This window comes from Drosophila subobscura, chromosome J, assembly GCF_008121235.1.
Source record: "Drosophila subobscura isolate 14011-0131.10 chromosome J, UCBerk_Dsub_1.0, whole genome shotgun sequence".
NCBI classification, from domain to species: Eukaryota; Metazoa; Arthropoda; class Insecta; order Diptera; family Drosophilidae; genus Drosophila; species Drosophila subobscura.
Window position 1 is genome coordinate 7,860,195 of NC_048532.1, and position 18,615 is coordinate 7,878,809.

At 43.4% G+C, this 18,615-nt stretch overlaps 1 long non-coding RNA gene across 2 annotated transcripts in view; it reads right to left on the minus strand.

Annotated features, from left to right (window-relative positions):
* Window positions 1-18,008, minus strand: part of LOC117894658 — a 136,590-nt gene extending 118,582 nt beyond the window's left edge. For both annotated transcript variants that reach the window (XR_004648885.1, XR_004648886.1), the window contains exon 1: window positions 17,957-18,008. This is a non-coding gene — a long non-coding RNA (uncharacterized LOC117894658). The remainder of the gene's footprint in view (window positions 1-17,956) is intronic.
* Between the last annotated feature and the right edge of the window lie 607 nt (window positions 18,009-18,615).

Genomic DNA, 18,615 nt, shown 5'->3' on the forward strand with positions numbered 1-18,615 from the left:
AGCTAGCAGCAGCAGCCAATCAATCCGAAATCTATTTCAATCAATCTTTGCGTAATTGTAAATACTTTCAACATAGCTTCTCCTGAAAACGTTGCAACGTCTCCCAGCAGACAGACTGAAGGACAGACGGAAAGACAGCCCCAAAGCTCTACAGCAAATGGCGTGAAAATTATAGCAAAATGCTAGGAGATCTTTGGGACCTGAATTCGTTTTCGTTTCGTATTTATTTCACACTTGAATTGATGCACAGCACCAGATTGACATTTTGCAAATGCTCACAGCACTCCAACAGATCCACAGAGGAGTCACAGAGAGAGAGGAGGAGGAGGCAACGATCCAAAACGATCCACAACGGTGGAGGCAGCAGCCTCAGCAGCAGCCTCAGCAGCAGCAGCAATTGCCAATTGGCAAAATCACAGAAGCAAAAAAGCACAGAAGCTGTGAGCGCGATTCCAAGCGACAAAACGATGCCCCCCCTCGAACTGACTGCCCTGCCTGACGATCTTGACTGCTTCTGCCTCTGCCTTCTGGGCTATGGGCCTCATGAATGAGGTTTCGTTTCAATCAATCACTGAGAGAAATCAAACAAAGAAAATAATAAGAATATACAACTCATAATAAATAGCTGCCCCAAAAGCCAAATCATTATTAAATATATTCTGGAAAAATATTTCATACATAAAATATCTCAATTCTGCAAAAAGATTCCATAAACGAAGGAAATAAATTCTATAAATTCTATGACTTTCGCTCAGTGTACTCTTCAAGGCAGGCTTGGTCGCCGTCGTCGACGACTGTTGTTGGTGGATTGACGCTCACAGCTTGACGAGTTGACGGGTTAGAGATCGCTAGCCTCCGACTGTGACTTTTTGGCAAAGCGGCAGCAGGCGGCAGGCGGCAGGCAGGCAGCAGCAGGGTCTGGATTTGGGCTTTGGCTTAGTATTGATATGGTAAGAGGCGAGGGAAAGCAGAAGGTACGAGAGTACGAGTAGTAGTCCAAGTGCCAGAGGCAGTGTTCACTGCTCAGTGGCAGTGCCTGGCCTCTCCTCGGATTGTCAGCAGTGAATTGTAGTGCAAATAAATTTCAATTGCGAGACACATTCTCCCACTGACATTGTTTGACACTTTTTTTTGCTGCTGCGGCAAGCTGCACAATTTGCATGCCCCCAAAGAGACGGAAGAGCGACAGTGGAGAAAGAGAGAGAGAGAAAAAGAACCAGAAGATCTTTAAGTTTATTGTTTGATCTTTAAAGATTGGCCAACACCCAGCCAGCCGAGCAGTCACAGCATCAGCTAACAAGCTCCAACACAGAGACACACACCACAGGGAGACTGAGACACAGTTGATGATCATCATAGATGATGATGCTCTAGAGCAGACGCACCCAATCCTAGAGACATTGAAGCTCTCATTTATATGGGCTGTTTGTGTGTGCTCCAAATGCATTAAGTGTTTTTTTTTTTTGTGGCGCTTTTATTTGCTACCCACTCACTGCCGACGCGCTGGGAGAAAACGCAGGCAGGCAGTCAGTCAGTCGGTATACCCAACCCTAATCTGTATCTCTATCTGTATCTGTATCCAGTGGACCACTTTCCGCACCTACAAAAACACCTACAACACTCTGCTGGAACTCCCAGATGGATGTGTGTGGCATGAAAAGGAAGCAAAAAAGAGCCCATCGCCAGACCCCTCAATATTTAACACCTAAACGAAATGCGCAGACTAAACGCTTGAATTGGGGATTGCTGGGGGATTGCTGGAGCTAGCTGGGGCCTGGCGTTGAAAGCGTTGCAACAATCTAACAAGCATACACATAACACACGCCCACAATCTGTGGCAGTTGCCGCCTTGGGGGTCGATCGGACGTCAATTGGGTTAACAGTTCCCGCAAATGGAACGGAAATTGTTAGCTTATGGCCACAGCAAACAAAAAAGAGTTATCAAAAATTATTAATGCATTCAAATTGTAGACACTTTGATGGCAATTTAGGATTTACAATTTCATTAGGGACTTTGCTGCTGTTGTAGCTAGCTAGTTCCGAATGAAGATCTTATAGCCCTCTAATCAGTGAATGTATCCCAAAATAATTCAATAATATTCAATTTTTTAATAAAAAAGAAACCAATTTAAAATAATAGATTTAAATAAAGCGGATATATTTTTAATTTAATTATTTAGATATTTAGAACCCGAATACTTAATTTTATTTCGGTCTTATCTATTTTCCTATGAGCGGAGGATTTTGCATTATTTTCGAGGCCTTTTGGGTATTTTTCCCCCCACAAAATAAGTTTATTACAGAGACATTTCATTCATAGATCTATAAAGAACAAAAGAGTCTCTTCCTTCACAGGAAAATGCTTTCCATTCTCCATTGACAAGCCCTTCAATAGATGTGCGCCCCTCTTTAAGGGTATAATGACACCCCATCGAGTGGCAGCCAAACGGCCCAAAACGCTGATCAAGTAGCTACACCACTTGAGATTTACATATATTTATCGCCGAGTGATCTGATCCACACAGAAAAAGTAAAGCCCTGAAGCTCATGAAGATCGTTCCATTTCATATTCCCAGGAGGGAAAGAACGAGCGGCACAAAAGCCGCAGCCAGCGCCTAAACGCCGCTAAGTGCTCCAAGGGGCATGGGTTTTTGTGGTTTTTGTGGGTGCCCTCATGAATCGTGGAACAGAGTGGAGTAGCAGGGAGGGGGGGAAACTGACTGGCATGACTTTGCGCATACCATGTCCACACACACACACACACACAGACGCACACATGCACATTAACTACTCCACAAAGAAATCACTTAAGTACTTGGGATGTCACTCCTTTGTCAAAGTAAATCATAGGAAAAAGGCGAACAGAATCCATCTCCGATCTGCTGTGGCATACAAACATCTGTATGTAGATATGTATGTCTCTAGCTACATCTGTATGTAATGCGATGTAGAATAATGCTGCTCTTTCGGTTTTGAAAAGAATGAAAACGGGGGAGTTTTATTGACAGCCGCAATTACCACATAATCATGCAACAAATATGATGGGGTTCCTCCAATGCTTTGGTCCCGAGGATGGCTGAAAGGATGGATGCTGGATGGATGGCTGAATGATTGGAACGGCACGGGACGAGGCTGTGGCAGTGGCAGGGGCAGGGGGCAGGGGCGGTAGGCTGTTCGTGTTATTATTGTGTGGCTGATGACGTCTGAAAGGCAGGCCAGGCAGGCGTCTGTGGGGCTCTGGCAATGTGCTGATCCATTACGGCAGCCAGAGCACTCCCTTCCCCTCCCAACCCTCCCTCCTGCTTCTCCACCTCCAATGGACAGCGACAATCACTGGGGTACCCCTGTACAGGTACCACAGCTTTCGTCTAGACTTATTGAGTGATCGTCGTCGTGGTAGTGGCAGGAGCTCCTCCGCAGAAGGCTAGTGGAAGGCGCAGCCGTTTTTTTAATGGGGTGGCAATCACTTTGAACGACGACGAGTCGTCGAACGTTGCCTGGCTGCTGCTGCTGCTGCTGCTGCTGCTATGAGGCACAGGCCCCACAAAATTATGATGGTCAAGAGAGAGATAGAGACGGAGAGAGGAACCTCGTTTTGTGCCATGAACTGGGTTGGCAGATACTTAAGAAATATGTTATTAAATAATAATGGAGTGCGTGGTTAATAGATACAACGTCAGCAGCATCAGCAACATCAGCCGCAGCAGCAGCAGCACAGACTCTGCTTCTGCCCCTTGCTGCAGTGTGAAAGAAGTGTGGCATCCACTTGGGGGCTTCGCTTGGGGCCTCTCATCGGCGGGCAATCATTGTTAACAATCAATTAAGGAAATAAGTTGTTTATAAAATGTTGCTATTACCCGCCGCAGATCGGCCATGCCACCATAAATATCCATAAGATATGGGTTGTTTTCCCTCCCCCAACACAACACCCACCCCCTAAGCCTAGGCAAAACCAATCATCACACTGTGCTGCCTAGGGAACAATATTTTGGGTTAGGGAACGCAAATTGTGAAAGAAATTTACTCACAAGAAATACAAGAAATTATAGAAAATAAGAATTTATCAAGTTAAACAATTGGCAATGGAAAATTCAAATTAATTGCTGAAATGAAGATCCTTTAAAATGAAACACGAAACGAAAATAAACAACATGTCAACGGAATTTTATAGAGAATAGCAATAAATATTAAATAAAATAAAATAAAACATAAATTTTGTAGGAAATCAATTTCATTTAAAGGTGAAATATATGTAATAAACTTATTTTCATTTTTTCAGTTCTGTTTTCTGTGGCTGGTCCAATAATTCCACCCAAAGAACAACCCCAGAAGATATAATAACCTTTTCTTCCTTCACAGCTTCATTGACTGCACCTGTGTCCTATGCCTGATTAAACACTGATTAATTCCTTTAAATTCTACCCAAAAAATCTCTTGCAGACCACTGTAAAACGTAACACCCCAACTCCAGCCGAACAATCACTTTGGTGGCCCACTGTTGGCTGCTGCTGGCACTGCCTGCAAAATGTTTTAATTAATGTGGCAGACAGTTAATGAAACTGTTATAGTTATGCGCTCGCTCTGTCCGAATGCGAATGCGAGAGAGTATGACTATACAATATTATAGACCCCGCCATATATGCATGTAAGTATGTGGCCACACTCCCCATCGATTTGGTCTGGGGAGTTTATTAACCCGAAATCAATCGATCGACAGACAGTCCAAAAAGGGCCTTTTATACCCAAAGAAGATCATTAATCAAAACACCACAGCAGCAGCAGCAGCCGCACCAGCAGCAGCAGCAGCAGCAGGCGGCCAAAAAGACTACCGAACTGTACTACCACTTGACCAAGAGATACTAGAGATGCCAGATACCAGATCCCCATACCTCTACCTTATGTATGATTAGTGGCATTTGTGGGGCCACTTTAATGAGCGTTAACTGCTTTCCTGCCTCAAAGTTCATTAAATGCAGGCAGGCAGGGGACTGCTCCCCCTGCGGAAAATTCGGTTCTGCCAAAAAATTCAAAAATCTAAATCGTTGCTCAAATTAAAACATAAATCAAAATTCTTGCTCTCCATCTCCTGCGTCATCTGTTTCTGAATCTTCTTTAAATAAATGCGGAAACTTGGAATCATCTCCAAACTCTTCTAGAGAGTGAGAAAGGGAGAGGAGGAGATCTCTAGGCGCACAAAAATCGCACAGATTTTCGTCTGCGGACTTCGATCAACGTTTCAGCCGTTCAGCGGTTCAGCGCATGTGGAGTTAATTTTGATTAATGGGCCACAACATTTTAATTGTTTTCAAATCGGCGGGCGAGTCGTTCTACAAATAATTATAAGCAGTTTTTAATGATAAAAATGGTTGAAGAATAGCTCCAAACAAAAGCTCCTAGCAGCAGCAGCAGCCAGCAGCAGCGGCGGCAGGCAGAAGCACTAATTGTTACAGATCCACCAAAAAGAGGCGCGCACCAGAGCTTTTTGCTACCAGTTCTGACCCTGCGGCCAAGAGAAGAGGTCTACTGCCGTTTTTCCCCCTTTTTTGGTTGTTGTTAGTTCATGAAAGCAAGTGCCGCTAAATGGCCAAAGGGGTTGGGCACCGGCGGACAGGTGGACAATGGCCAAGCACGTGCTGGAAGCCCCCAAACAACCAACAAAGAGAGCCGAAAAATAAAAACAATTAGAAAAAGTTCAAAGCGTTTGGTTACCGTGAAGGAGGAGAGGAGTGGGAGTTGGTCATTGAAAATTGTGGATATATTTTTAGAAATTTGAGCACTTTGGTTACCAATTAGAGATTCCATATATTTATTTTTATTTTATTTGATTTTTCTGAATATTTTAAGAATATTTTTTTTTCGAAGGAATTTAAGTTATAAAGCTATGAGAACACGGAAAAGCTCAGAAATTATTCAGAATTTTTACCGTAAGGACCTAATATTTAGTCACCACTACCACTTCACAATAACTTCATTTTCAGAAACAAAATGTGTTTGTTCAAAAATCATTGACAAATAAATGCCGCAAGAGGATGTACATACGTCTAAGATAGGTGAAAAAAGCCGCAGAGGTGAATATTCTATAAAAATGAATGCTTCGGTACAACAAAAACGCCAGCAATTAAACATATTTGATGCTGAAATATTCGTTTTCGATTCTTTAGTCATAATAAAACTTATTGCCACTGCCTCAATATACAAACATTTTTCCAACCAAAGATACATTCCATAAGGAACTTCTCATTACCCTCCTTCTGCATCTGCACCTGCTTCTCCACCAACTTCTTTCTGTGGGGCATACTTGAAATAACTGTAAGACAAGTCTAAGCCTTTCTTCCATAGTTCCATCGCCTGCTCCGCCTCTCTCCAGTCTCCTGTCTGCCTTCAAATCCATCAAAAGTCGCTGATTGTTCTTAATTGCCCTGAAATTGCATGACCACCTACTAATCTTTGGAGCGGAGACCCAGTCCCAGTCCAGGTTGGAGTCAAAGTCGAAGACCTAAAGCCTCTGTGGGGAAACCTTGCGGTAGATCCCTTTAACCTTTTGCGCACCACCAACAAAAATTCTTGGCTTCTTGTTGCTCCACTCTGCTCGGCTCGCTGCTCTGCTCAGGTGGTTGTGTGTGGCAGGGGGGGAAATGCTGCAAATTCCATAAATCTGTCAAGCAAGGAACGGTCGCTCGCACATCGCTTGCACTTGTTCTTCTCAGAGTCTCTCTCTCTCCCTCTCTCTGTTTCTCTCTTTGCAAATCTTCTTGACATGTGAAATACGCAGATTTGCCAGAGTTTTATGGGCCGCACTCTGTGGAGGAGACGAAGACCACAGAGAACGCGCGCTTGGTGCATGGTGCATGGTGCATGCTGCCATGTGGCATGCATTCCGTGCATTCGCCCAGTGCCATAAACTTTGGCTAAAAGCGCACCAAAAGCGGCGGCCGCGGCGGCAGCAGCCAAAGTACAAAGCGACCGCTGCCACAGCACACACACACACGGACACACACCCAACACACACGTGTAACAACCAGGTGAGGCGGGCTGGGGCAACATGATGACCCGGGCACTTGAACTGGGCTCTGGAAGAAGCTCTGCTACATTGGGGAATGGTTTGCTGGATGGATGGATGGATTGATGGATCGCCGCTGTTGTTTTTGTTGTTGTCCAGTGCAAATGAAGACCTGCTCACGGCTTTTGGCCATTCCGCCACTTGTTGCGGTGTATCCAAAAAACAAAACAGGAAAAACGAAGACTAAAATAATACCCTGCTAATTGGTAGCTTTAGGGAGTTCAAATAAAAGAAAAAAAAATATGTATTCAACAATCTTGAAATCAGTGGCTGATCTTCTATTCAAATTCAATTTTCCAATTAATTTTGAATTTTTTCTTACTTTAACTAAAACATAAAATTTGTGCCTAATTCCACAAGGAATTAAAAAATGGATTTACGGGGAATATAAATTTAGGTATCTTTCAGTTTTCCATTAGAATCAACTCTACAAAAGTATATTTTAATCATCTAAATTGATGTACACCCGCTGCTGTCTAAGACCTACAGGGTATTCCAACAGAAAAGCATTGAAAAGCTAATTTAAAGCAATTTAGTTTGAAACGCGCGCACACACACACATTTCCATGAGCGCAAAATACAGGCGAGAGATGCATCTGCACGAAATGAGGTTGAATGCAACAACAGAAACACAATTTTTGAATGTAACGAACGAACAGACGAATGGACGGACGGACGGACAGACGGCTGGACACTTATTTATTACATCCCAACGAATGGTAGCAGCAGCAGCAGCAGCAACAACAGCCACTGCTGCTTCAACGAATTCTGATGGCCATGAGTTGATAGTCCAAAAGGCACATTGACACAAAGCCAAAAAGTAACTGCTGCTGCTGCTGCTGCTGCCACTGCCACTGCCACATTCTCTTCTTGCCACTCGCCTTGTTGCAATTATTCGATTAGAGATTCCGTTAGCCCAGAGAGAGACCTTCTTTCATATTTTGCTTTTTCCTTTTAGGTTTTTGTTGTGCCTCACTTTTATGATATATGAGGAGTTGAACTTTCGGGGGCTACCAGGTTTACAGCTCCACTGAACTCGAAACTCCCCAACACAAAAAAAAGTTACGGATTCCCCAATACATCACTGACGTTGGGATGCATGCCTGGTGGATGGAGGAGGAGCACCGGACGCCCTCACAAAAGGAGAGAAATGTCCAAGAGAAGCTCAGAAAAATGAATGTGGGAGTGAAGAAAAGACAGATCGAAGAGGGAATGCCCTTTACTTAAAGAAAATAAACATTTGATGAATCTCTCTCCCCCTCTTCTAATCCCTTAGATTCCTACGATTTCCTGAAGGATATTTTGATGGATTTGTTCAGTAGCTTTGTTTCGTGGACCCTAAACCTGCCACCAGGTCGTATACATAATTTATTCCACAGCCAGAGAAAAAATATTCCTGAAATACACTTGGACTTGAACTGATCTGAAAAATATTTTATATATTTCAAAGAGGTAAACTTAAATTTAAACTAAAAAAAATATATTTGTGTTTCCTATTTAAATAACAAATTTTAATATATTTTTTAATCGATTTTAAAGGACTTTTTTTTAATCTATTTAATTTAACTAATTTCTTAGTGGACATTGAATTTATTTATTTTTAAATTTTTATTTTACTGGCCCATTTTTTTTCTTTTAGTGTAGCGACAGCCGCTGGTCAGGTCGGAAACTCGTAACTGTTATCATTATTGGTGCCTCGTAAAGGGAAATAAAAATAGCAAAGGAAATGCACGAGGGGGAAACCCCCAGCTGAAGGATCGTTCTCTTTTGCTGTGCAAATTCGAGTGTGTGAAAGCCCCCGAGAGCGTTGCTAAGTGAAAATTGCTGGCCATAAAAATCCGTAATTAAAGTCTCTTGGTCTCTCTCCTTCTTTGAATAGATGATAGACCACAAAAAAAAAAAAAGGTAAAACGTATTTTGGACTACTTAAAACGAGGGGCTGGGAAAATCGAATTTAAACCAAATCTAATTGGTTTTTTGTTATTTTTTCTTGTTGCTACCTCAGTTTGGTTGAGAGTCGAGAGGCGACTGCCTGACTGCAGGGGTAATGAACCAATTACTAGTTGAGGCCATAAAAAACAGCACAACAAACACACAAAAATAGCAACAGTTTAAGTGCTTTGCTGGGAGTTGGAGTTGGGAGCTAAAGCTGGCCTAGAATTCCCACCGTCACCAAAAAACAAAAAAAGAACAAAATAGCGACTGGAATAACTATATGCAACACGGATAACTAAAGAGAGAACCCAAAAAGTCATGGCTGACCTCAAAATGTTGCCTCAAAACGAAATCGAAAAGGCAGGAGGAGAGACCTCAACTAGATCCGACATCAAACAGAGAGCCCCCCAAAAAAATAAGACAGCCCCAAGGTGGAAACAACCCACACTCTGCCACAACGATCTACCGATCCAAAAGAGTTCGTGAACGAAAAAAAACACCAACAAAAATACAGAAAAAGGAACCAAACCAGCTAGATATTGGCGACTGTCATAAAACAATATTATTGGCATTATTACATTTAAGTGTTGACAGCATAATAAAATAATTGTCGACAGACAATTTACAACCAGGAGAAGGAGTAGGAAAGAAGGAAAAAATAAACCTCATGGAGCGATATTCGATATCGTTTACAGATAGATATTTTCTGCAATGCAATTCCGTCTCTCCATCTGTCTTTGCTGTCTCTAGTGTCTGTCTGTCTGGTGTGTTCCGTTGGCTGCTTTGTTGGATATCATGTCGATTCCCATGTAAAACACTTTTAAAAATCACACTCACAACTCAAACCGAATGCAAAGTGCAACAAGTCATCAAAGGCAGGCAACTGCAAACAGCAGACATCAGACAGCAGACTGCAAACAGCAACAGAAATGGCAACAGAGGGAAAATGGAAAGATTTTTCATAACCAAAGAGGAGATCAAAAGAATTGTGCGGCGCTTAACGCAGATGAGAGAGAGAGGTGAGCTCTTTGGGGGCTCTTTTCGTAGGAGATTTTTCGGTTTGGATTGGAGTTCCCTCAACGACGACGACGGCTACGACTACGACGACGCTCATTCATATAATTCACCCTCATTTCATAATAAATTGCTCTCAATTGATCACGACAATCGACAGCGATGAAAAGTCATGCCAAAGTTGACTCTGAAACGAACTCGCAAAAAGCAAAAAGCCACAAAACCAACCGGGGGAGAAAAGGTACTACACTCAGGAGGAGTACGCGAGTAAATTGGCAAAAGGTGCGACGACAGGCATCGATAGCGTTCTCCCCTCCCCTCCCCACCCCATCCCTCTCACGATAGTTGGCGGCGTTAAGTTGTAGGTGCAGACTGGACAGCAGTTCTCCCGCACCATCATCACCGGTGCATTGGGGATCGGATCCGATCTCCTCCTCCTTCCAGGGCCACGCCAAGCAAATAAGTCATATGCCAAAACAGAGCTAAAGGTTTTCCCTCGCTCCCTCCTCCTCATCTTCCCCTTCCTCTATAGGAAATTGCTCTAATATTTCTGTTTTTTCTTCGTCTGATTGGAAATATCGCAGGCAGCCAGGCAGGCGGGCAGGCGGGCAGGCAGGCAGCATCGACACCAGCAGCACCCACCACCACCCGCACGTTTTATGCCCGCAGGAGTCTGAGTTGCCTGTTGCCTGAGCGAGCCGCTGACTGTGTGGATTGATGATGAATTATGTAGAGCACGAAATACGAAGCGAAGTGCAGCATTGTTGAAGAGGCATCGGCATCCATGGAGGCCGCCTGATGGCGGCGGCAATCGATGCCGGGCTGATTCCACTGGCGGAGCCTTGGTGTGGGAGTTTTGCACTGATTTGGCAACAGCTCACGAAATCGAGGAATTTTAATGAAAGAAAAAATCAAGTCAGCAATATTGTGTAATATTTTTTTCGAAGCGAGACTTTAGAATTGGAAAAATTTCAATTGGAGCAAACAATACACGAAATATTAACATTATTTTTTAACTTTCGCTATTTCCGTCATGTGTTTCATTCGAAAAATCATTATAGCGAATATACTTTGCTTCCTTCTTGAGAGCAAGCCACCATAAAGCACAGATTACATTTTAATAAAGTAAGTTCCCTGACCATGCTTTTGACGTCACCATAAAGTATCCTAACCCATATTAAATTTATAAGAATACACTTGCCAATGAGAGGGAGAGAAAAAGTACCAAAAATGTTACGAAAGCATAAAATAAAAGCAAAGAAACATGCAAAAATTTGAAAAATGAATTGAAACAGATGCAAGCTCTTTCAAAACCGTAAAGTATCTGCTTAGGGAAAGCCTTAGAGGGATAAAGATGAATTTGCATTCAAAAAGCAAAAAAATTAATTGGGAAACTAAACCATAAAAAATAGCAAGTAATTGTAAATTCAATGTGGTAGAAGGAAGCTAATCAAAATGCCTGAAAGCTCTTGTTCCATACGAAGATAATCTGTAAGGATGAACAAATTTACATCATTCTGTCGCTCTGTTTTTATCTTGTATTTTCCGATACTGATTATCGAGAACTTCCCTTGAGAGCTTACACTCCTTAATGCTAATCTAGTGGTTGTTTTTGTGGAGTGCCTTCTGTTTCAGAACCTTTGCTCTCAATTCCAATACATATTTACGTTTAAATTAGTATGGGCTAACAAAAAAAGTTGATTTAAATCAATAAATGCTTCAAAGAGCGTCACACAAAACAAATAAAAGCAATCAAACAATAATCAAACGATAAATCTATTAAATTTCACTGAGTATTTCAGTGGAAAAAGTTGTGTGTAAGCGACATTCTCGGCTTCCCGATAGTGAGACATACTAGATACGTGCACTCGTACATTGGTACGTAAGTGAGTCACATATTTCTCCCCCCTCCTACCACAACTTTGCATAGGAGTCCAATCAAACGAGCAGCCGAAACAGCGGGTAAAACGGGTATGACAAGATGGAACGCAATGCAGAAAGAGATTAGCCCCCAATCCCCCAATTCCACACACAGAGACACAGCAGTGCCGGGTGACCCGTTAGAGGTATGTCTGTACGTGTATTTGGTGCGTTGAGGCTTTTGTTATTAGTCAAGTAATAACCTCGGGGGGAGACACAGAAGCATGGAGAAAAGGAGGATCCATATGGTGCAGTCGCCAGAGCCAGAGAGGGAGGAGGCGATGCCACACGATGAACCTGAACCCACATGCACTTTGCGGTAAACGAACCACACAGTCTGAGCCGCCACCAAATTGTGTTATCAAAAAAAGCCTGGGAATTCGCCCTGCATACGGGTCTTCTCTATAGGAAAATTGTGCAAAATATGTACAGGTAGCAAGGCAGGCAGCAGGCAGACAGCACCACAAAGGAAAAGCCAAAACTCGTTAGAGTCAAGCGAGAGTCGCCTCTAAAGCTCTCCCCCCCTTGCCACTGCCTATGCCACCGCCTGCGTGTGTGAGAGAGTCGAAGAGTCGCGCTGAAGACGGACGAAAACCGAACGCAAAAGCCCCAAACCGAACCGAACCGAACCGAACCGGTGTCCAAGCAGCAACAACATTGCATTATTTCACCAAATCATTTCATGCCACATTAATCCACTTTACCACCACCACACCACACACCATACCATCATCATCATCATCATCAAGCATCAGGCAAAAGGCATCTTGGGAACCTCTCTCCTTCTCTCTCTCACTCACTCTTTGGTGGACATCATGACGATGATGATGATGATGCTGTCGACGACGTGTGCCTAGAGGGTGTCAATTGTTGCATATGAAAAATATGCAATTTGTGGCTCCAGATCCCATGGGAGTTGTTCGCAGTGCAGTGCAGTTGTACGAGTATCTATCCCCCAAATGATTCGAATAGAGCCTCAATTTACTATTAGCGTGACTTTTGGGTTAGTTTTTCTATACGTCATGCAAGGCGGCAAGGCGGCAGAGGCGGCAAAGGCAGAGGCATATTTCCCATACTTGAGGGGGAAAATCTCAAGCGTTTTATTGCCACTCGAAGAAGAAACAAAAACAGAGCAAAAAGAAAACCAGAGAGGAATGGGAATGGACTCGTAAATGTTGATGTTAAGGATATGTGCTGTAATGGCTTTGGTACAAGTATATGGGAGATCTTAAAGGATCATAAAGTGGGGGCTGCACAGAAGAAAGAAAAAAGGAAAGTTGCATTGAAATTACTGAAATAAAGGTGCACCCTTGGCAGTGCCTCTCACACGATTGAACACTGAAAATAGGATCACCCCATTCAATCAGCGACTCTGATCGATTCCTATGCGTTCTAAAACGATTCTCCCACCGCTGATCGGGAGATCCCTGAACGATCATCGTAGCAACAACATTAAAAATTACTTGATTGATCGCTTAAAAGGTTTTTATTAAGTCATAGGCCGGTATCCAGCCATCCATCCATTCGTTGCCTCTTTTTTTTATGGGCCCAATGCCTCTGTTGATCATATGTAATTTATTTGTCATATCACGTGTTAAACATTTAACAACTCCATGGGGCTAGTCGCAGGCAGGTCCTCCTCCTAGACTCCACTTCAACACATCCATCCCCCCACAGTGTTCCCTCCCCCCACCACATCCACACTTCACTCAAGCGGCAATAACCGGAGGCCACATCACAAGTGCACAAGGATGGGGGGAAAACGACGCGAGGCCCAAGAGTCGTTGCCACAAATCGAATAAAAAAAAAAATAAGGTACATTTTGCACAGAGATCAATCTTGTTGTTGTTGCTATTGCTGTTGCTGTTGTTGCTGCAGGAAAGAAAAGGCCCAGGCAATAAGTCAAAACAATGGCCTGTCGCCAATGTCGTTGGAGTTCGAGTCGAAGGAGCTCTCCCTCTCCCATCGATTGTTGTGGCAGTCACTCAACAATCGCCCCCCTCTCCGCCAGCACTCTCTAGAGTAGAGAAGATTAGCCTTGACTCTGACTCTGACTGTGGATGCTAAACGAGAGTTGAATGAGTCGGGAATGAGACAGTAATGGGCTTCTTTAGTGGTAGAGATAGTGCCCCAAAAGACCCACGAGAAGGCCCAGCCACCAGGCACACGAGCAATGGGCACCCGAAACGTGGGTGGAAATCGTCGACTGTGGTAACAGGAGACGACACTGATTGTGGTAGAGTCCTCTCCAGCAGATGGAGATGGAGTGTCCAAGATACCACAGAGAGAGAGTGCTGCTGAAAAGTGGAGACAGCAGGTCAACCTGGGAGGGAAAATTGGAGACCCAGAAGACAGTCCCAAGTCCTTCTACGGTCATGATCATGAGAGTTTGCTATTAATATTGCAACTTTTGAGCTTAAATAATGATTGGGCTTTATATTCTTCAGGGTATTTCGAGAAGGACATTTGAGGATTTCCCAATAGGAAAACTAATCCAAAAGCTATTTGAAAATTTGGTTAGCCTTTCCTCTGACACTTTTCTGCTCTTGCAATCTCACTTTCATATCGTCTCGCATAGCCATCAGATTTGTCCATCGATAATCTAGAGATAAATATCGGGCGGTTTTCCAGAGCCACCTGTGAGATTTAGGCGATCCGAAAAATCAAAGAAATGCCAGCTAAAGAAAAAACATATAAGCGATTGAGGCCATCGAATGTTGGGATGACAGGCAGACGCCACAAAGATTACAACAGGCAACAACAAAAAAGAAGCCACCAGCAGCAAGTGGCAGATTGAGGCTCCTAGTGGCTCCCCTGGTTCAGGCTTTAGGCCTCATCTTGGATGCTGCTGGCTGCTGGCTGCCTGTTGCCTTCTCCTGCTCGGCTTTGGTCATTCACACGTCTTGTTAGCGCGTCTTAATAAATTGCACGCAATCAACTTGCGCGCTTAGCTCCATTTAAGTGAGACTGAGCGAGTAAATCTCTGGCCAGAGAGCTTCAGTCCAGAGCTCCACAGCACAGCAGCACAGCATGTGGCAGGCTGGTCAGCGGGGCAGGCAGGCAGGCTGGCCGGCAGGCACCTCTTACTCTCTGTGGCTGCGGCTGGATCGATCGGATGGTAAATAATTGATTGCGCTTCAATTGCAATTACCCCCGAGAGTCGTCTCGAGATGAGAGAAGAAAAAAAACTAAGCAAAAAATACTGAAAAAAACTTGTGTAATTGTGTCGTAATAATGCGATTTCCGATCCCGACACTGTATATATTTCTGGCACTAGATAGATCTGCGCCAGCAGTGTGTGTGGCGCCACCAATGTATGCAACGAAGTTAAGCTTATCTTTCCTGCCTGCAGCACCAGCAGCAGCAGCAACACCACCAGCAACTCTTCTGCTGTGCTGTTCCCACGCAACACCTCTTCGTCGCTTAGCTTAAATTAAACTTCTTTATTTCAATTAAATGTCCGTCTATCCGGTTGTCTCTGTCTGTGGCATGACTCCTCTTGCTGACGCTCAGTTTGTCATCGCCGTGCCCACAAAACGTGAAACGGGAACAACGCGAGCAACAATCAAAAGCCAGCAAAATGTCTAACTCTTTGGGCCCGTCTGGGGCTTGGGACTTGGGACTTGGGGCTTGGGCCTTTGTCTGTCTTTCTGTCTGTCTGTCTGCCTGTGTGTGTTTTGCTTGTAACCTCACCTTTAACATCCCACATGCGTCGACCAGAGAGAGAGACTTGTTAGATTGCCTCACATCACATCACATATGCTATCCAGAAACTCATTTGGAGTTCCTTGATTTTATGAAATGATTTGGCAGTTGTATCCCGCAAACCAGAAAAAAAAAAAAATCCTGTCAAAATCATTCAAAGCTTATGAATTTCTATAAATTTGTTCTGTAGACTTTAGAATTAGCCCAACGAACAATTCTTCATTGAAATGTAATCAAAGATCCTGCAAGAACAGAACAAAATCTGAAGTTTTTGAATTGTTTTATCTTACACATATTTAAGTGATTTATTTATCGTTTCTATGACGAATCAAAACCATCTCAAACTGCAGAAAAAAAATACCCAAAAACTAGTAGAAATATGCCTTAAAAATCATAAAATTGTTATAGAATAAAAAGAACATTGATAAACGCAATGGCAAGCTAGCAAATTCCTACAAAATCCATTAAAAAGTGTTCCATAAAGCCTTCTTACAGAGCATTCCCTCTTCCATGTGTCAGTCGAATCCTCCAAAAAGCGACGTGGCCACGTCATCTCGGAGACGCCAAGACAATTTCATTTGTTCAATCAAATGCAAATATTGGCCAAACAAAACAGACACCAAATATATATACATTTATATCTCTGTTTCGATCAGATCAAAGTTCAATGATTATTATTATTATTATTACTCCGCGGAGCAACAGCAGCAGTGCAGAGCGTGGGCCCCCAGAGCCAAAGGAGCTACTGTGCTGCCAAATTGGCAAATGGCTTAATGGCGGTAGGCAGGGTGTGTACTTCAGGGCGTTTAATTAGCAGCCAAAGCAGAGCTAAAGCTGAAGCTGCTGCTGCTGCTGCCACTGCCAAACCTTGAGCTCATTGGAAAATGTGTGGAAAACACGGGGGAAAAAATAAGTAAATACTTTGGGTGGCCGGCCGGCCACAAAACAGGAAGTTTGCCTGCCACACGCAATCAGCATTCAAGTCAAGAGATTCGTTGAGATGGAGGATCCACGTCCACGTCGAGAGTGCCACAGTGCGAGTGCCACTCGCGGGTCTTGGCCCGCGTTGCGCATTCCACACTCGAACTAGACAAATATTGATGGCCGCTCATCAATAGCCGCAGCCAGTCACAGCTCTGCAACGCTGCAGCGCGGCAGCAACAAAATCAAACGCAGCCAACTAAATGAAAGAAGAGAAACCCAAAACGAAGAACTTTCCAATGAATATGGACGAAAGGATACCCACATTAGTCAAGAGAATATCTAAAGACTTTCTCGGAATGAAAATGTATACTAGTTTTCCAATAAATATTAAGCAAAAAGCGAAATGTTAATGGAAAATTACTTTATGGGAATATTCGATTATTTATTATATTGTAGTGAAATTGTGCAAAGCCCGAAATCAGATACTTAACTTTGATGCAAATTATAGAAATTATAATTACATTTCCTTGCCATCTGTTAACTGCCCTAAACCAACATACCCCTCAGCCACCACAATTACAGGGCATTTGTGAAAAAAAAAAAAAAAAAACGCGAAAATTTTGCATTGCGATTGATTTATTTACCACGGCTTAGATTTACCGCCTTGAGAGTGGCATTTTGGCATTGTGCTGATGATGCCCCACAGTCTGCCCCTCTGGCATGCAGCGGCATCATCATCAGCAGCGGCGGCGGCGGCGGCACTTGCGGGCACTCTGCGTGCAACTAGGGGGCAAAGTCAAAAAAAAAATGTTGCATTTGATTTTGTTAGGCCACAACTTGTTCCATGCCCATCGGACCATCCATCTATCCATCGCTTGGCATCGCATCCGCAGTGAGAGAGAGAGAGAGATACATATCTGGCATTGCGTCTCTGTCTTTCTCTTGTCTCGCATCGTTTGCATCGTTACACAAAACCACAAACAATTTATATTCCCATCAAACATTTTGACCGCAACGCTGATTCATCTTAATCAATTATAATCTTTTCGGATCGGATCGGGTCTCGTCTTCGTTTTCGTCTTTGCTCTTTCTGGTTTCTGGTTTTGTAATGAGCGAAAAAAAGCACACACTTTGTGCAACGACTGCAGCAGAAAGGAGCAGCCAGAGAGCAGGGAGTGATGGTTAGAGGCCTCCCGAAGCAGTGGGGGCAAAGAGGTCGTGTGCTCTAGGGGGCTGCGTGTAGATATTTGCCTCCACAGATAACAGTGAAATACCCAGAGCCCAGAATGGGTGTCCAAGCAGAAAGATCAGCTGCAACTTTGTGGCGATTTCATGACAAACAATGGACATGGACATGGAATGAAGAGACAGAGAGGCAATCAGGGGAAATCTACTTACCAGCAGAAGATAAAGTATCCCCAAACGATGGATCCAAGTTTTAACGGGTAGGATCTGCGGAAGAGTAGATCAAAAACTATAATAAATATGGGATCATGATTCTTGCGTATATATTAAACTGAATACTTTCTTAATATTACAATTTTCCATTACAAAATGCTGCCAGAATTATGGCAAAAGGAAGCCTGAATCTCTCTCTCTCTCACGCTTGCTCTCTCTTTCCCATTGTGTTTGTGATTCACCTGTGATTTTGCTCAATCTCTCAATCTAATCAAGATCTTAAGAGCCATCAATCAATCATATTTTTGGAATATTCAAAAATTCATTATCTAAATGTGATATTACTTCCTGTTGTTGTTTAGGTTTTCAGTCGAAACATTTAGCTGCAGTAATCGCTACCCCTGAAACAGAGTCCAATGCCAATGCTCGAATCAGAATACCCCCGCCATACCATACCATACCCCGCCCGCCATACAAACGAATCACGATATTATCAATCAACGCGTGTTGCTTGATCGCTCCTCTCCGAACTTCCCTTCCCTCCCTCCCTCACTCCCTCCGGCAATCATTTGGAACCACAAAAGCTGTCAAAGCTCACACCGTTTCTTCATGCTCAATTTTCAATTACAAATTACAAAAGTCTCGCGCCTCTCGGGCGC